The sequence below is a fragment of the Protopterus annectens genome, chromosome 14.part0 (genome assembly GCF_019279795.1).
Source record: "Protopterus annectens isolate FY-2018-M chromosome 14.part0, PAN1.0, whole genome shotgun sequence".
Classification (NCBI taxonomy): Eukaryota; Metazoa; Chordata; order Ceratodontiformes; family Protopteridae; genus Protopterus; species Protopterus annectens.
In genome coordinates this window covers 940153119-940173327 of record NC_056748.1, presented here as the reverse complement: position 1 = coordinate 940173327, position 20209 = coordinate 940153119, and positions in this window count along the sequence as shown.

The window sequence follows — 20209 nt, the reverse complement described above, 5'->3', positions numbered from 1 at the left end:
AGCCTGACCCCTCTTGAGTAGTAGACTCTGAGTCCCAAACCAAGTGGCTTCCCTGCAGTGCCCTTCCATCTTGTCTATTGGATATATAGGATGTCCAGCCTCCTCCGTATCATCATGTCATCCACTGCCAAGCTGCATCCTGTCAGTGAACCTACATTATGTGTAGCAATTCTCAATTCATGTTTTGCAAGTTGACTGGTTGTATTTATTTATTTATTTTATTTATTTATTTAACATTTGTTTACCGGGAAAGTCTGACTTGAAATTAAGCCAATTTTCAGTGGAGGCCCAGGGAGAAACTCCAGACGCATGTCTTTGAATTGTGGGAGGAAACTGGAGCACCGGGAGGAAACCCACATGAACACAGGGAGGACACACAGAGTCCACACAGAAGGCATCCCAGCTGAGAATCGAACCAGAGAACCTCTTGCTATGAGGCAACAGCACTACCACTGCGCCATCCATGTCCATCTTTTGCTCCACAGAGTTATCCCATGTAACTCAGGCTGGGCAACTAGACGGATGGCCAGTAGTTTATTGACCCAAGGCTGCTGGGCTTTATGGCGGGCACACACTGTCTAATAGGGGACATACACCCCTCCCACTTTAGCATGGGTTGAAGTAGGCCACGTCCTCAACCCACTTATCACTGCCCATTTTGGTGACATTAGTCCACATAACTGAATCACCTAGAGACATATTTTATACTATCGAGTGGCTAGCCCTGCATTCTGTGATCTGTGTTCTCCTACCTTGAGCATACTGCGCACCACAGTAGATGCCCAAAGCAGTTGATCTGTACAACTCTTCACCACTATAGGGCACCATGTAGAGTCTGTGCTACTGCCCACAGCTTCATTCATTGGTGAGTTTGAGATGGAAACACTTAGCATGTTTTTCCATTGGTGGGAGGATCCCCACAGAGACATTGGGAGAGCATGCAAACTCCAAACAGGCATTGGTCAAAGGTCAGGATCAAACCTTGTACCTTAACCATTATGCCAACTGTTCTCTAAAAACGTTTATTAATCTCTCAAAAAAAGACAATGTTAGAAAACAAATTATCTGTACATAATATGTACAAATATGTGGTTATATACTCTTATTCCTTGGGAAGGTTAGCCATGGTAGCCTGGAGTCTCACCTCTGGGTCTATCTCGTCTGCACAAAAACATCTGAGCAGGTACACCCATTTTCCACAAGTGAAAGCTGAACCAAGAAGACTTTTTCAAGCTCACTTTATTTTCTGTGCTTCCTTACAAAATCACAATATCCCAGGGATATTGACTAAATTTCTTTGCAAGAGAGCCTTAGCAGAGGATGCATTTTCAATCTCTTGAAACAAAGGCCTCTTTTATGTCTTCCTTCTTTACCCCCAATTTCCACAATGCAGTGTAAGACAGGGCCAAATTTATTTTCGTAGCACCTCTCTGGCAAAATCTAGTATCTGAAGACATAATTTCATTATTTAGGTTCATTATAACAATATGTACACTGTGCACATTTCAAGGATAGATAAAGTAGTCATCTCCCAGAATATCACTTCTAGAATCTCCAATTTCAAAATAATGTCATGTCCACACTCAAACCATGATGCTATCTCATTTAAATTAATAATTAATTTTAAGAGTTTAGAATTCACTTTTAAAATTCCAGCATATCTTGTTACTAGAGAAGAACTTAAGAAATGGTTCACTAAAGGAACTGACATGTTTTGGAAAGGCATAATACGAAGGTGATATAAACAAACTTATGGTGTGGGATGCTTTTAAAGACTATATTTATGGATAGTTAAGCAATGGGAAAAAGAAATTCTGGATATACAAGGTAAGTTACAAAAACTCAAAACAGAATTCCAGAAACGTGATAAATCCCTTCTAGAATAAATAAATTCTTTAAATAACAAAATATCAAGACATATTAGGTTATAAGACTGTTCTAGTTCTTGAAAGACTGATGCTTATGCAATAACTCATAAAGATATGCATAATCTAGTAACAAGAGCTAAGATTTCAGCAGTATCTAATTATATCAAAGAAATCAAGGATACACAGACAAAAGACCAATAAACAGAAGTTGGAGAGATATCATTTAGAGATGATTATAAAAATGAATGAAAATAATGGAATTGTTAGTACAGAAATTCTGTTTTGTAATTTTTTGTAATTAAACTAATGTTACCAAAAATTTCAAATTTAGACAGGGAAAATCTTCCCATAATCATTAAACTGAAGGAAATCCTAAATACAGTAACACAAGTTAAAAATAACAAATCTCCTAAATTAGATGGTGTAGGTTCATAGGTAAGTGCTAGACTAGCTGCCCCTGTGGACCATTGTAAGCCTAGCTAGTTTCCCTTGTGGTTCTTGAATTAACCTATCCCATATGGTTACAGATTGTTTTCTCTCATGCCATGGTCAATAATTATATGTTATCTCTAGTGAGAATAACTGGGATCATACCACAGAGGCTACTCATGCATGAGACAAAGCATTTACAAAATGTCTCTGTCCATTAGTAGTGCAGGGGGCAGTCTGTTTCCAATCCATAGATCCAAAGTTATACTTGAATATGGACAGGGATTATATCTTTTGTGGATGGGGAGTCTGTTTCAGAGTAGTAGTACCCTGTGTGAGATATACCTGTCCCATTAAACCATTCTGTTGATGTCGAAGAAGAGGTTTAGATCCCTAGAATGAGTACTTCTGTTGACATTTGACTTGCTGCTGTGCAGGAAATTTATCAGTACTGGGTCGGAGGATGCCTTGGATGCCAGGCACAGGCCACCTCTTAGCAGTATTTAAGATACCAACTACAGTGGCAGGGCTGTGAGTCGGTCCATGTAAAACATATTGTTTAGGCCTTCTGTCCTTTTAGTTAGATATCTCTGAGGGTGTTTCAGTTGTTGCATGTGTCTTGACAGACACATGGCAAAGAGGCATTATACTCAAAGACTGGCCAAATGACGGCTGATTAAAGGGGTCAAAGACATCCCTATATCTAGAAACAATCCTTTTGTTTATAAGCTTTTCAATACAGAAGGACTTTCTTACAATAATATACACTTGCTGGTTGAAAGTTAGGTCACTGTCCACATAAGTTCCCATATCCTGAACATTTGGCTCAACTCCCAGATGTTCCCTGGGCTAGATGACTTCCCAAAGGATACAATAATTCATTTTTGGTATTTAGTTTTAGTCAGTGACTTTGGCACCAGTTATTTATTTGGGACAAACTTTCCTGTGGGATGGTAATTAGTTTGGGGATTCAATGACTGTCACTAGCTTGCAGTAATCTGCAAACTTACTCAGCCAGAGCCCTTTGGTGTTGGCTTTATCTTCAGAGAAGCAAATACCAAACAAAAGAAGTACCAGCATAGAACCCTGGGGGGCTCCACTGGTGATTGATCTCTTTATGGCAGTAACTTACCTTATTTTGATTTCCTGTATCTTAGAGCCAGTTGGCAATCCACAGATAATTCCACAGATGTATAATATTTTGCCCATGTACATACTATGTCTTTTCAAAAATATCTTATCAGACATTCAGACAAAACATATAATACCCTGCTCCTGGAAATGTTCACTAATCACACTCACATTTTAAAGCATGTTGAGGGACTAAGAAGTACTGAAGCTCAACCTTATTTTTCTAGTGTGGATGGGAGATTTAATTCTGGAGAGAAGAAAGACTAAGAGGGTACCAGTTCTTTACTCCAGTAATGTAAGGCCTGTACCAGATGTATACAAGAAGTACTGGCCAATCCTTACTGCTGATGAGGGCATTAGTAAGGTGGTTGTATCCAATCCCAGTTTTGTTTGTAAAAATATGAAATCTTTGAAAAGATTATTGTGTTACCCTAAGACCCCAGGTGTTAATACCAGGAGAGAACAAATGGGGGGGTCACTCTACCTTGTAATAATTGTAATTACTGTGAGTATATTGATACTTCTGGACAATTTTTTCATCCTGACCTGAGTAGGAACTTTGTGTTCAAGGTTACAACCAATTGTGACACAGAACATGTAGTCTATTTAGTGTATTGTGTGACATGATTGTCAGCTTACATAGCCAAGACAGATAGGAGGTTGAAAGAGAGGGTGAGAGAACATCTGGACAATATTAACACCAGAATGGCCTCCAGTGCTCTAGCTAAGCATGTGATGGACCATGATGATACACACCAGTTCAAATTTCTAGCCACTGATAGAACACCTTTCAATGAGTGGTTAGGGGATCATAGAAATGGAACAGAAGTTAGTGAGTTAAGATGGATAGTAAGGATGAGAGCTGACGTAGGTAGAGGTTTGAACAACAAGGTCCCCCTGAAACCTATATTGAAGGCTAGACCTTTGTTTAGGTAGGTATAGGTTGTCATTCCATCGGAATAGGTGTATGCCTGCATACACATTTTTATGCATGTCATTTTATATATATATATATATATATATATATATATATACATAAGTATTTTATTTTTCATATATGCATGTTTAATATACATTCTTACAATGCTGCTGTTTATTGTTGATTTTTATGTTGGTATTGTCTTTTTATATGAGCATCATTATTGAGTATGTATACATATATATTTTTTTGTTAGTACCATCATTTATGTGGTAATATTAGACTTGTTTTTCTTTAAATCATTAATTGATTTGCTTGAAAGATGGAAGGGTGTTTTTGAGCTTATTTAAGCTTGCTTAGCTGTAGAATGAACATCTGATGAAGCAGTTGTAAAAATATGAAAGCACTTATATTTTTGAACTTGGAATAAACGGTTTTAATGGACCTGGCCCCAGCATTGTTTTGCTCTGTCTATCTTTGTATATTTGGAATTGCTTCGCTATTAGGCAGAGCATTTATCTTGTGATATTTGTGGCTTTTTTACATTTGGATTATTTTTAAAAACTTTTAGAGTGCTATCTTAGGTGATAAGGAAACAAAAACTGGCTTTCACTTTTATTTCCTTTTTGTATCACTAAGGGACTTCTGGACAGTGGCAATACTTTAAAAATGAATAACTGGAAGAACAATGGGCAGGATTCACGAAGGCTTGCACGGAGTCTAAGAGTAGTGTAAGACTCCATGCAGCCTTCGCGATCCAGGAACAGCCCTAAAGTCCGTGTAAGACACCAGCTAAAACGTCTCTTACACGGAGTGGGCGTGGATATGCTAATCACCTCACTTGCAGCCAAATAGCATGCAAATGAGGTAGATTAGCGATCCAGGAAGCCCAAAGCAGCCCGTGTAAGAGCCGTTTTAGCTGCACAAATGTACTTAGTTGACAACTGAGTACGTTTCTGCAAAAAACACAATGGAGCCATGTCAGCTCCAAATAAAGGGTGCATATGTGTCAGGCAGCATGCCAATGGCCAAATATGTGGCCATTGGCAAGTGACCCCGATACAAATATGAGAAACGCAGTGCAGCCCCGCGCAAACGGGCTGCGCTATATAAAACATAAAAATTAAGGTTATAAACCCACAAATGTGGGTCTTATGCAATACATGGATTTACAATGCAGGGACCAGCAGACCAAAAACAACATGGCCACCGTTTAGTGGTTGCTAAGGGGGGAAGCTGAGTCTAAGACATGTAACTAAGCATTAGTAGGCAATCTGATGCAAATGAGTGTTAGGATACTGAATTCCACTGTCACATAGCAAATGAGCACATTCTGAGTAGTGTAAGAGTTATATAAGGGGGAGGAACAGAGTAGGAGATAGGTGACATCACAGGGGGGAATGGCAGAAAGAAATGCAGTTCATTGGAGGTCAGTGTTACATGTCAGATGTCAGACACATATCATGGAAAGAGGAAATCCCAGTTAAGAAGTTAGAAGAGGTCAATACTTTCTCACAAGCTATGATTTTAACATATGGTGAAACTTCAGGGGAAGTTCAGAGAATTATTAAAAATAATTGGGTAATGTTCAAAGGGAATAAGGAGTTGTTAACAACTATAGGTGAAAAACCCCTGTTTACATACAGGATGAATAATAATTTAAAATATTTATTGGAAAATAATCACTCTAGTAATACTAATAAGTTGAAAGGAACATCTAGATGTGGGGCCTGTGATTATTGTAAGTTTATTATTGATGTCCCTAAAATTACTGTGGGTCCTTACAATAGAGAGGTTAGCTTTATGAGCAGATCCTGCAATACTATGGGGGTGGTTTACCTAGCACTTTGCTCAGAATGTGGACAATTTTATATAGGTAAAACTGAAAGGAAGTTGAGTAGAAGGATATATGAGCATTGTTATAGTATTAAGAGAAAAGATGAAAAAAATGCTCTATATAAACATATGTCAGTGTTACATGTCAGATGTCAAACACATATCATCTTACAAATGTCTTCTACCAGCACCTACAGGACTGCATGGATCAGGCAATCCCAAACAAAACTAAGACTCTCTGTACCAAAGGCAAGCGTCCAGTCTGGTGGACCCCAGCCATAAACAAGCTCTACAACAAAAGGAGGAAGCTACTACAAGATAGAGCAAAATCCTTGAAAGGTAAGACACCTTTGATCATTATAAGTAAAAAACTAAGAGCTCTCATAAAATCATCCAAGGCAAATTTTGAGAGAAAAATCGCCAAGGACTCTAAAGACAATCATAAGGCCTTCTTTAGCTATGTTAGAAACCTAGGAGGAAACTCCCAGATATGCTCAGAATTAGTTCAAAATGATGTGAAAATTACTGAACCTACACACATTGCTAACATACTGGCTGACAGGTTCAGTGCAAACTTCTCCCCCCTCTTCCCCAAAAGGAGAGATATCTATTCCAGAGGATTGTAGCCCCAAACATCTCCAACGCCCAGGTGAGAACTGCCCTCACTAAGGCAAAAACACAGCATCCATGGGACCGGATGGTGTCCCCGGCTGTGTGCTTCATGAACTCAACGAGGAATTAAACCCACAGTTAGGACAGCTGTTTAATCTTAGCCTCACCTCAGGATACGCACTCCAAGGAGTGGCACGACTGTGGTCCCACTTCATAAGGGTGCCTCCACAGACCCTGGAAATTACCGCCCCATTAGCTTGACAAGCCTTATCTGCAAAGCCATGGAGAGGATCATAATGGAACTCATAAATAAAGACATAGGGAACTTGCAGACTTTGGATCCAACCCAGTTTGGCTTTGTCAAAGGCAGATCCTGCCTCTTAAACTTGGTTGACTTTTTTCGAGACAGTCACCAAGGCCATTGATGAGGAAAGGCAGTCCATACAGCCTACCTCGACCTGGCAAAGGCCTTGACACAATACCCCACTCAGGTATCATCGAAAAACTCATCAGCTTGAATGTAAACCCATACATCACAAGATGGGTTGCAAACTGGCTAAGTGACAGAACCCACAGGGTCAGAGTTGCTGGAGCCATGTCAGACTCAAAGCCTGTCACAAGTGGTGTCCCACAGGGCTCAGTCCTGGGTCCACTCTTGTTCGGCATCTACTTTTCTGAAGTACAAGCAAACACAGGAGGGTTATGGCTGACAAAGTTTGCAGATGACTGCAAACTGGGCGCCATAGTCGAAAACACATCTGACACAGATATCCTCCAGAAAGGCCTCACAGAAGCGGATAACTGGTGCCAGAGCCATGGCCTGAAGTTAAACGCCAAAAAATGCATAGTCATACCCTTCGGGAAAAACAAGGTTACCCCTAGCTACCATATAGGGGGCAATCCACTGAGCACAGAAAAAGTCATCAGGGATCTGGGGACCCAAGTTGACAGTAGCTTTTCGTTTGACACTCATGTTGCTAAAGTAGTTAGGAAAACCTTCTATATCGCCCACCTGATCATGAAGGGATTCACATCTAGATCAAGGGAGGTCATCGTCCCCCTGTACTCATCACTCATTAGACCTATGATTGAGTACAATGCCCCATTCGGAATGTATCTGACGAGACACCTGATGCAGCTTGAAAGGCCCCAAAAGTTCCTCACCAAAAGGATAAAGGGTCTCAAAAATATGTCTTATGCTGCCCGACTGAAAGAACTCCAGCTCTATTCAGTCTCATACCGCTTGCTCAGAGGTGACCTGTGCCTGACATATAAGGCCATGTCAAACCCAGATTTGATGAATATGCTTCACCTCAAAAAATCTAGATCCCTCAGAACCACAAGGGCGGGAGACTTAAACCTTGACACGGTTATAAATAGAACGTGCTGGAGGGACAGATTCATCACCCAGAGACTCCCTATGCTGTGGAACAAAATCCCGGTACATGTGAGGCAGAGCACCTCGCTGGCCTTGTTCAGTTCAAGAGGAATCTTGACCAATGGATAGGAGATCGCAGATATACCCCAGGGATTACTTCAGTGTCACTGCTTGACAGAGGCACAGAAAAATGATAGGCATAGTTTTTTATTCAAACTAAAGGGGTGGCGAAAGCCACATAACTATGGGCTAGGCTTATAAATGCCCTTGGGCAGATAGCCTAGTATGAACCTATGAACCTATGAACCTATGATGTTCCCTTGTCATAGTTTTAAGTTTGGTATAGTTGAGGTGGTACAGCATGATTTTAGAGGTGGTGATTGGAATAATAAATTATTGAGGGCTGAAGTCAAATGGCAACTAAGACTGAATGCTAGTGAAACACCAGGATTAAATGAGCATGTCAGTATTAAACACGAACTAAAATATAGGGCATTAAAACGGTAAGTTCTGGTTATATTATATTATACATATACTTTTTAAATAAATTATTATATATATATTTTTCTGTCTGTTTAGATATTACTTTATAAAACGCACACTTGTTTTAAAGCTGTTTAGGATTTTTGTAAGATTTTATATATATTGTTATGTCTCTTTAAATAATAGGATTTTACTTAATTGAGTTAATTGTGTGTACTATACAAGGCTGAGTTTGTGGTGATGAATTTGTTCTGATGAAGTGTAATACGAAAGCGCTTGACCTGGATGTATTTTTTATTTTATTGTGGATTTGTGTAAATATTTGTGAATAAATTTTGGGCTTTAGTTATTGGAGTCGGAGTGGTTTCTGGATTACTTGTTGATTATTCCACTCTTCACCCTTGGTTTTTACTTTAGATGTTTAACACTGTTTGCGCTGGTGTGCACGCGTTTTAACCCGAATAAGCAGATTCTGAACCGTGTAAGCATGTGTGCGCGCGTGTAAGCCACTGTGAGCGTGTTTCTGCTGGTATGCACGCTGCTCCTCCTGAGGAAACAGAAAGGAAAAAGGAAGCAACAGAATTCGTAGGAAGCTAGCAGGGAATACTGCTGGAGCTAGCAGGTGAAAACAATTAGAAGCAGGCAATTACACAGGCAGAATAGTAGCCCAGCCCAGCACTTAAAACTCTGCAAACAGCAGTGCAGAATGTTTCTCTCAAGAGACACTGCAAGACAGGAGTAAGCTATTAGAAGTGAAAACTGAAAAAGCTAAACTCAGAGCAGAAATGTTAGGGGCTGCCATAGCTGTCATAATGAGACATAGGCGACTTGCTGAGGGTGGTGACAATGCAGATGGTGCCAGACAACCCACAGTGAGGAGACGGAGAAGAGTGTACAGGCCCAGGGTCACCTACCACGGGTTACATGAGCTGGAGATAGTAGAGCTATAGAGTGGACAGAGAGCTCCTGCAGCAAATAGTTGAGCTGTGCAGGCCACACCTCACACACAGAACCAACAGAGGGGAACCCATCCCAGTGGAAACCAAGGTATGTGTTGGCCTAAGAATACTAGCAACAGGTACCTTCCAAAGACCAACTGGTGATATGATGGGGATATCACAGGCATCAGCCTCCAGGGTACTGCACCAGTTCCTGGATGCCATGACAGCACATGTCGGTGATCATGTATATTTCCCCAATGCCCGTGAGGTATTGGCCAGCAATATGCGTCTCTTCCAGCAAATAGCGGAATACCCTGAGGTAGTGGGTGCAATAGACTGCACGCACATATGCATCAAAGCACCAGCCGGTGAGCGGGGTAGGGCCTACATTAACCGCAAGGGCTTCCTCTCCATCAACTGCCAGGTCGTGTGTGATGCCCAGGGCATAATAATGAATGTGTGTGCTGGCTGCCCTGGGAGCTACTATGATTCCCACATCTGGCATTTGACGCAGCTGTACCAGACATTTGCCAATGGGGACATCCCACACAGACACCTAGTGTGGGATGCAGGTTATGCACTGGAGCCGTGGCTGATGACATCCATCAGAAACGCACACACACCTGAACAGGAACGCCATAATGAGGCACACGCACAAACACGTAATGTAATAGAGCGTGTGTTTGGGCTGCTCAAGTCACGGTTCCGGTGTCTGGACACATCTGGTGGAGCCTTGCAGTACACACCAACTACATGTACCCAAATTGTCATGGTATGTGCTATGCTACGTAATATGATCTTGCGAAAACAGCTACAGCAGGACCAGCATAGGGCTGGGCCAAACAGCCCCCCATTGCCAAGGCCATCACAGGCAGAGTGTGACTCGGAGGAGGAACAACCTGAGCCTGCCCCAGTAGGCAGAAGGAGGCATGCCCAGTATGCCCTGGCCTTGGCAAAGAGGCAACGCATAGCACATACACTGGCTCAGTAGGAACCCTGGGAATGATACCCCCTCTGACTCACTCAGATAATAACAGGGATGCCTAAAATGACATGACCTGCTCACAAACATGTACAGGGAGTGTAATATGCGCATCCGACAGAGGCAGCCCTGCAGCACCACCTGAGGCATGAATGCCATGTGTTAAGTAATGTAACACCATGTACTATATGCACACCTGAGGACCGTGACTAACATCCTACCCTCACCAAGCATCATGCCACAATATGACAATGAGATGATCAATTGCAATAATTGGCTGAAGTATTGCAGTTAGTCAAAGGGGATCCAATGTGTGCCAGCCTGGGATGACATGCTGAGCATGACATGATGCTCCACCTGCTAGGACTGGCGTGCACCTATCAGTGCAGGCCGTATGGATACTGGCAAAGGCTGTTGTTACCCACAGCGTGCCCTGAATACGTAAGGCTCAAAACACAAACCTACCTCCATAGGTATCAGAAGGGATAAGAACCTAGATGTAATGCTACCCAATGCCAGAAGTCTAAACAGCAAGATGCATGCAGTCTAAACTCACCCAGTATGGAGAATGTTGATATCTGTGCTGTAACAGAAAAATGGGTCAAGGCTCAGAACAGCACCCTAACACTACCAGGTTACACCTAATACTGTGCTGTACAGCCTCAAAACATGGAACAAGCTACAAAAGGAGGGTGACTAGCAATAATTGTCAAGGATAACCACACCCCCATGTTGGTACCACAACAAGAAGCAGCATGGACTAGCCATGGTCAAGTAACAGTGGCTAAAACTGCCTCCCAGTTTATAGCCTGCTACAGACTACCATCCCAACACCAGGAACTGCACCTGGCCTATGTTGGAATACATGAATATATCAAGTTCTCCAAACCACATTATATTGGGTGACTGAAAATACCCAGACATAGACGGGGAGCATTATACTAGCTCCAACACTGTAGGACAAAAGTTCATAGAATCCATAAACCAAAATGCCCAGGAACAACGTACCACTCCCACAAGAGCGGTAAGCATACTGGATGTGATAATCAGCAACATGGGTACTGGATGGCAAGATGAGAAGTATATTGCTCACTGGTAAGACCAGACCATAGAGTAATCACATTGGATATACACATCCTGACCACAGTCCCTGGCCAGAAAACCACAGTGAAAAACATGTGTAAAGCAAAAGTTGCACTCCTCCAAACTGATGTGGAATCCATTAAAGGCCCTGTGCAGGTGCAAAATATGGGCCACACCTCAGAACCTGTTATACAGGCATTCCATGAACACTGCCAGGAATGCTTGGATTATGCAATCCTAAATTAAAACAAGACACAATGCCATACATGCAGGCATCTGGCATGGTGGACTCCAGCCATTACCAAACCATGCAAGAGAATGAGGAAGCTACTACATGATAGAGCAAACATAAAAAAAGAAGTAATCACTGATCAGTAGTATGGCAATAAAATATGTCCACACATACAATCCACTAAGGCCAGCTACAACAAGTTGAATCTGTGAATCTTGAGGCAATGTTACACCTGCCCCAAGTACACAGACAACCCTCAACTCCCCCCAAGAAATACAAATATATGAGAGAGATGCAACCATTTATCCAAACTGGAGGCTGAGCTCCCTCAACTCAGTACTCCCAAAACTAGTCAGGAGAAGGTAACCACACACACCACAAACCCAGTCCCAAATAGACCTATCACAACTGGAAACCAAAGACATAAACACAGAAAAACATTCCCAGAGACCCGAATTACAAACACACCACACCAACAGAGGCCTCCAAAGCAGACACCCAATCAAACAACTTCCAAACATAGCACATGCAACACATAGTACACAAAGCTGGCGTGCCAAACAGTCACAGGCCAGAAGGAGAAACAACATGCCTGATACAGTTGTAATAGGTGACTCCATAGTGAGACACGCTGCTGTCCCGCACACCAGACTGAACAAGGGAAAGGGTACAGTAAGCTGCCTGTAGGCTGCTACAATACGCCACATAACACAAGTATGCAGGTCACCCCAAAGCAAGTAGAAATATGATGCAGTCATAGTCCATGCTGGTGTGAATGACCTGAGATGTACCTCCCCGAACTACATGAAAAGAGACATAAATGAGCTCTCCGATTATGTAGTCCAGGCCGGTATGACACTGACCGTTTGCAGCATCCTACCCTCACCAAGAATGATGCCACAGTACAAACACAGAATGATCAGTTATAACAAGTGGCACAATTACTGGCGTCATTCCAAGGGGATCCAATGTCTGTCTGCTTGGGATGTCATGCTTGACAAGCCACGCAACTGTTCCAGGGATGGCTTGCACTTGTTACCCCTGGGCGTCTGGATATTGGATAAGGCTTTTGCCACCTCCATAGAGCCTTTCGTAGGCAAGGCTGAAAAGACTAACCCACCACCCTAGAAAACATAAGTGGAAAGAAACATAAGGGTAATGCTGACCAATGCCAGATGTGTAAACCTCAATATGCATGCTCGATGCCTCCCAGTATGGAGAACATTGATGTCTGTGCAGTGACAGAAACCTGCTGCAAGCCTCCTGACAGCACACCAGCACTACCAGGTTATACCACATATCATGCGTTATGGCCCCAAAACCTGGAACAAAACATAAAAGGAGGGTGAGTATCCATATTCAGCACAGACACCCATACGTCCAGGTAACTGACAATGCACAAGGCATTGGAGTCCACCCATGTGCAACTAACCGTAGGCAAGACTGCTGTACAGTCTGTAGCATGCTACAGACCACACTCTCACACACAGGAACCCCACCCAGCCATCCTGAAGACACTGGACAGTATGAATGTCCCACCAAATACCAAACAAGGTACTCACAAATTACCACATAGGTGGTAAACCATTATGTATGGAAGGAGTAATCAGGGACCTAGGGACACAAGTGGGCAGTAACCTGTTATGTGACACTCACATTGCCAATGTGGCTAGGAAGACTGTCTATATTGGACACCATATCATGAAAGGATTCACATCTACGTCAACAGAGGTCCTTGTGCCTCTATACTGTTCTCTTATCAGACCCATAATCTAGTACAATGCCTCATTTGGGATGTACCTTACCTGACACCTGCAGCAGTTAGAAAGACCTCAAAGGTACCTCACCAAGAGGATAAAGGGTCTCAAATATATGTCATATGCTGCCTGGCTGTAGACACCCCAGCTGAATGCAGTCACATACTGCCTACACAGAGGCATTGTATGTCTGTTGTACAAGGCCATGTCCAACACAGGAGTAATGGACATGCTCCACCCCAGAAAACTCAAAGCCATCGGAGCTGTGAGAGTGAGAGATGTCAACCTCAACACATAATGAAATAGGATGTGCTGGAGGGACAGATACATAACCTAGAGGCTCCCCACACCCTGGAACAGAATCCCACTCCATGTTAGGCAGAGCCCCTCACTGACACTCTTCAACAGGAATCTTGCCAAGTGGATGGATGATCGTAGATTTATACTGGGGGTCTTCACTGTGTCACGTCCAGAGGCACAGTAAAGCAAATCATAAATGGCCATAATATTCACATAGCAAGGGGTGGCGAAAGCCACACACACTCTGGCTAGGCTTACAAATGCCCTAGGGTGGATAGCCTAGTATGAACCTATGAACCTATGAAGATACAAATTGTACAGGACACTAAGGATAATCCCAAGGCTTCCTCAACTGAACCATGTTGGGAATTCACAGATATGCTCTGAATCACACAAATATTACAAACAACATACCAAACACACACACATATTGCCAACATACATCCTGACAGGTGCAGTGCAACCCCCAGAATTCAAAATATCTATCCCAGCAGATTGCTGGCCCTGACATTGCAGATGCTGAGGTAACAGCCAGCATCTACAAAGCAAAACACACAGCAGCAATGGTATGAGATGGTGTCCTGGGCTGAGTCCAACATGGACTCCTAGAAGAATGGAATGCCAAATCACACTACTGCTCAATGTCAGCCTTACCACAGGATATGTACCCAAAGAGCAGTGTACAACAACAGTGGTCGTTCTCAACAAAGGTGTTGCCTGAATGGATACTGAAAACTACCACCCCAGAATCCTGAGAAGCTTGGTCTGCACAGCTATGGAAAGGATCAGCATGTACCGCAGACATAAAGATATTGGGGACCTACTGACACCGGACCCTACCCAGTGTGGCTTTCTTAAGTGCGGATCCTGCCCCTAAACATGTTTGACTCATTTGAAACAGTCATTAAGGTCATTGATGAGGGCAATGTGGTCCACACAGCGTAGCTGGACCTTGCAAAGGCTTCCATACAATACCCTACGTGTTCATTATAGATCTGCTCACCAGCTTAAATATAAACCCCTATGTCAGTAGAGGGGTTGCAAACCAGACCAAGGACAGAACTGACATGGTCAGACATGCTGCAGCCATGTCAGACTACAAACCAGATATAACTGGCATCCCACAAGGCTTGGTCCTGGGACCTCCCTCGTTTGGTATATATGTCCCATAGGTACAGGCCAACATGGAAGGACTGTGTCTGAACATGTTTGCAGAGGACTACAAACTGCCCACCATGTCTGACCCTCCAGATGACACAAGCATCTCACAAAAGGGCCACATAGAAACAGACAACTGGTGCCATAGCCATGTCAGCAAGCTAATTGCAGAAAAGTGTATAGTCAACCCCCGTGGATATACAGTAAGTGCCCACCAATTACCACATAGGTGTTAACCCATTACGTACTTAACATGTAATGAGAGACCTGGGGACACAAGGTGATAGATATCCTGCATTGGACAAACATGTGGCTGTAGTGTTTACAGAAACATACCATATACCCACCTAATCATGAAGGTTGTCAGATCTAGATAAGGGGAGGTCATTGTGGCTCTGCAGTCATCCTTCATCAGCGTTACAATTGACTACAATAGCCCCTGTGGGATGTACCTCAGCAGACACCTCCATCAACTGTAAAGTCCCCAACAGTACCTCACCAGGAGTATCAAAGAGCTTGAACAGATGCCATGTGTTGCCTGATTAAACAAACTGCAGCTACACACACTGCCATACTGCCCACCCAGAGGCAAGCTGTGCCTGATGTATAAAGCCATGTCCAAGCTGGAATCAATGAACATGCTGCACCTTGTACAATCTGAATGGCAGTGAGCTATGCACATGAGAGACTTGAACCCCAGCACTGACATACATAGGACAAGTTGTACTGCATGATCCATAACACAGAAGCCACCCCCACTCATGTGTAAACTCCCAGTACAGGTTATCCATAGAGTCACTCATCGATTCTCCTCAAGAGGAATCTTGATGAGTGGATGGGAGATGGTAGGTTTACCCTGGGTATCACTGTTATGTCACAGGTAGATGGAGGCACAGTATACTAACCATGACATATGTCATGGCAAACTCCACTTACAATGTGTGTCGAAGGACAAACACACTCTCCGACTAGCATTAGAAATGGCCTAGGGCACATCGCTAGTGTTTGCAAATGTACACCTATGTTGTGGAATACACTACCAATGTTGGACAAGCCTGGTTTAAGTAGTTCATATCTGAACATAATGCAACATGGTCAGATGTGCACAACTGGCCCCTAACCAGGCTGTTGTGCTCACTATGGAAATGTAAAGCAGTGATAGGACTAAAGCCCAGGATACTGTCCACCACAGTGAAAGTACTGAACCAGTACACTATACGGTACTACAGTGTTAGGTCAGTATGAAAGGATGTTGACAACTGTATGCAAAGTATCCCATGCAAACCCTGCAGGCACAGTATAATCAGTGTTGTGTTCACACACAAAGCAATTGGACAGTAACTACACAACATGACACACAACACACAACCATAAACGGGAGATATTTGTTGAAGTTCACACTCATCCACAAATGTGGTGGGCTGCAGAGTTCAACATATGGAAAGCTCACACTGGGCATGCTCGCACACTTTGATAAATGAGACATATGTCAGACAACATGCCATGGTGTGTGTGTGTGTGTGTGTGTGTGGGTGGGTGAGGGGGGTTGGTGTGTGTGCAAGTCTGTGTGAGGGAAATGTCCCTTTTGGCAACTGGGAAAACACAATATAGGATGCACATTCCCCTTTCTAAACACTGATGATGTCAGCACCCTATAAGTACAGCAGGAGAAGGGAAACCTCCCAGTAATGCGAATAGAGCGCTCTGTTAATGCGTCCGTCTCGAGTGTCATAACATAGTTAGGTAGGGGTTTGAATCCTGCAAATGCTCAGTGTGTGTGGAGGGGGTTAGTGTGTGTGCAAGTCTGTATGAAATAAATGTCCCTTTTGGCAACTAGGAGAACACACTACAGGATGCACATTCCCCTTTCTAAACACTGATGATCTCAGCACCCTATAAGTACAGCAGGAGAAGGGAAACATCCCAGTAATGCGAATAGTGCGCTCTGCTAATGCGTCCGTCTCGAGTGTCATAACATAGTTAGGTAGGAGTTTGAATCCTGCAAATGCTCAGTATGTGTGGAGGGGGTTAGTGTGTGTGCAAGTCTGTATGAAAGAAATGTCCCTTTTGGCAACTAGGAGAACACACTACAGGATGCACATTCCCCTTTCTAAACACTGATGATGTCAGCACCCTATAAGTACAGCAGGAGAAGGGGAACCTCCCAGTAATGCGAATAGCACGCTCTGCTAATGCGTCCGTCTCGAGTGTCATAACATAGTTAGGTAGGGGTTTGAATCCTGCAAATGCTCAATATGTGTGGAGGGGGTTAGTGTGTGTGCAAGTCTGTATGAAAGAAATGTCCCTTTTGGCAACTAGGAGAACACACTACAGGATGCACATTCCCCTTTCTAAACACTGATGATGTCAGCACCCTATAAGTACAGCAGGAGAAGGAAAACCTCCCAGTAATGCGAATAGCGCTCTGCTAATGCGTCCGTCTTGAGTGTCATAACATAGTTAGGTAGGGGTTTGAATCTTGCAAATAGCAAGTGTGTGTGGGAGAGGGTGAAAGTAGTGTGTGTGCAATTACATGTGTGAGAGAACTGACCCTTTTGCCAACCAGTACAACACACCAGCTGCTGCATATTCCAATCTCTACACAGAGATGATGTCAGCACCCTACAAGTACAGCGGAAGACGGCAAATCTCCCAGTAATGCATATAGAACGCACTGCTACTGCATCTCTCACTACTGTCATAGCACAGTTAGTTATGGCTTTGGATTCCAGACATGCCACGTGTGTTTTTGTCACACAGAATGCCCATGTGTGTGGGTTGTTGTTCACAATAACGCATGACATCGATTAAACCAGTAATGGCAATGGACACAGATGATGTATGTGTGTGACAAATACACATATGTACCTGTGACCTTCAATAGTTACCATGTCTGATGCCTGCCACATGTGAATACATGGTATTTGCACTGGATAACATTATGACTGTGGTCTTCTGTGCGGCTGCTGCATGTGGTATGTGTATATACAGTGTGATATGTAGATGGTATCAACCTAGCAGTGAGGGATACACATCTGGTCTGGGGCATATAGTCTACATGTTGTTGATGAACAGGTGCTGCATGTTTTCACCTGTTGTGGGAGTGGTAACAAGTTGTTCCATAGCAATGCAGTGACTACATGCTAGGAACCTTTCAGCTAGGGTGTTGTAGCTACAGTAATTCATCAGCATTCAGTAATACGTCAGCATTCCTGGTGAGGGTATGATGCCAACCAAGGTCAGGGTCATACCAGCCTGTGCCACATGCTCAGAGAGCCCTTCCATGTTCCCTATCATGTAGTCCAGGGAGGTACATCACAGGTCAGCCATAGTGGCATGGACAATGACTGAGTCATATGTGTCCATGCCTCTGACTGACCTGTATGCTTGTGTTATGTGGTGGACCATAGTGCCCCATGGGCATATCACTGTGACCTTCACCTTGTCCAGCCTGGTGAGCGTGACCTCACTGTACCGGACAATAAAGGTACCTAACACAACTGTAGCAGGTGTGTTGTCTAGCCGTACAGGCTGTGACTGGCACACAGGATTTGTGTGCTATGTGTTATGCGTGATGTGTTCTGGCATAACGTATGCCTGTGTGTCAGCTGCAGAGGTGTCTGCCGCTCAGGCAGGATGCTATTCTTAGGCTCCACGAATGGCTCAGTGCGTTCATGTGCTTGTATTGCTGTCAGTGTAGGTCTACATCAGACTGGTATTGTAGTCACTGTAGTATTTCATGCCACCTGACAGGTTATGCCAGTACTGGGTTCAGAGTGCTTAGTCCCCAGTTTGGCTATGTGGTTCTATCTCATACATGTGTTGTACGTCCATGTGTAGGGGAGAGGGTTGACTGTGTACATGTGGCAGCTGTGACATTGCCACATGACCCACATATTCCACAACTGTACCATAGAGGTGACTGACAACTGACCTTTGCACATGCTACCATAGTATTGTGATTGCCATGGTGATTAACAGCACATAGGGCCAATGGGGAACAAGGTACATAGGTTCATAGGTTCATACTAGGCTATCTGCCCTAGGGCATTTATAAACCTAGCCAGAATGTGTTTGGCTGTCGCCATCCACTGTAAATTTATCTTGCTATGCCCTTTTCCGAGGTTAGTATACTGTGCCTCTGTCTAACAGTGACACAGAAGTGATACCCGGGGTAAACCTACGATGTCCCATCCACTCATCAAGATTCCTCTTGAAGAAAGTCAATGAGGGACTCTGCCTAACCTGGACTGGGATTTTATTACAGAGTGAAGGGAGCCTCTGGGTTATGAATCTGTCCCTCCAGCATGTCCTATTTATTTCAGTGCTGAGGTTCAAGTCTCTCGAGCATGTAGCTCGATGGGATTTGGATATTCTGAGGTGCAGCATGCCCATCAATTCCGGGTTTGACATGGCTTTATACATCAGGCACAGATCGCCTCTGAACAGGCGGTATGCCACTGAGTAGAGCTGGAGTTTCTTTAACCGGTCAGCATATGGCATCTGTTTGAGCCCTTTGATCCTCTTGGTGAGGTACTTTTGGGGTCTTTCCAGTTGCTGTAGGTGTCTGGTAAGGTACATCCCAACAGGGGCATTGTACTCAATTATGGGCCTGATGAGGGATGAGTAAAGAGGCACGATGTCCTCCCCTGATCTAGATGTGAATCCCTTCATGATGAGGTGGGCTATATAAAATGTTTTTCTAACCACTTTGGCCACGTGGCTGTCAAATGAGAGATTGCTATCAACTTGGGTCCCCAGGTCCCTAATTACTTCTTCTGTACTTAATGGATTACCACCTATGTGGTACTTTGTGGGCACTTTGTTTTGCCAAAGGGGATGACTATACACTTTTTGGCATTCAGCTTGAGGCCATGGCTCTGGCACAAGTTGTCTGTTTCTATGAGGCCCTTTTGGAGGATGCTTGTGTCGGCTGAGAGTCGATTATGGCGGCCAGTTTGCAGTCATCTGCGAATTTGGTCAGCCACAGTCCTTCCGTGTTGGCCTGTACCTCCGATAAATATATACCGAACAAGAGAGGTCCCAGGACAGAGCCTTGTGGGACACCACTTGTAACTGGTTTGGAGTCTGGCATGGCTC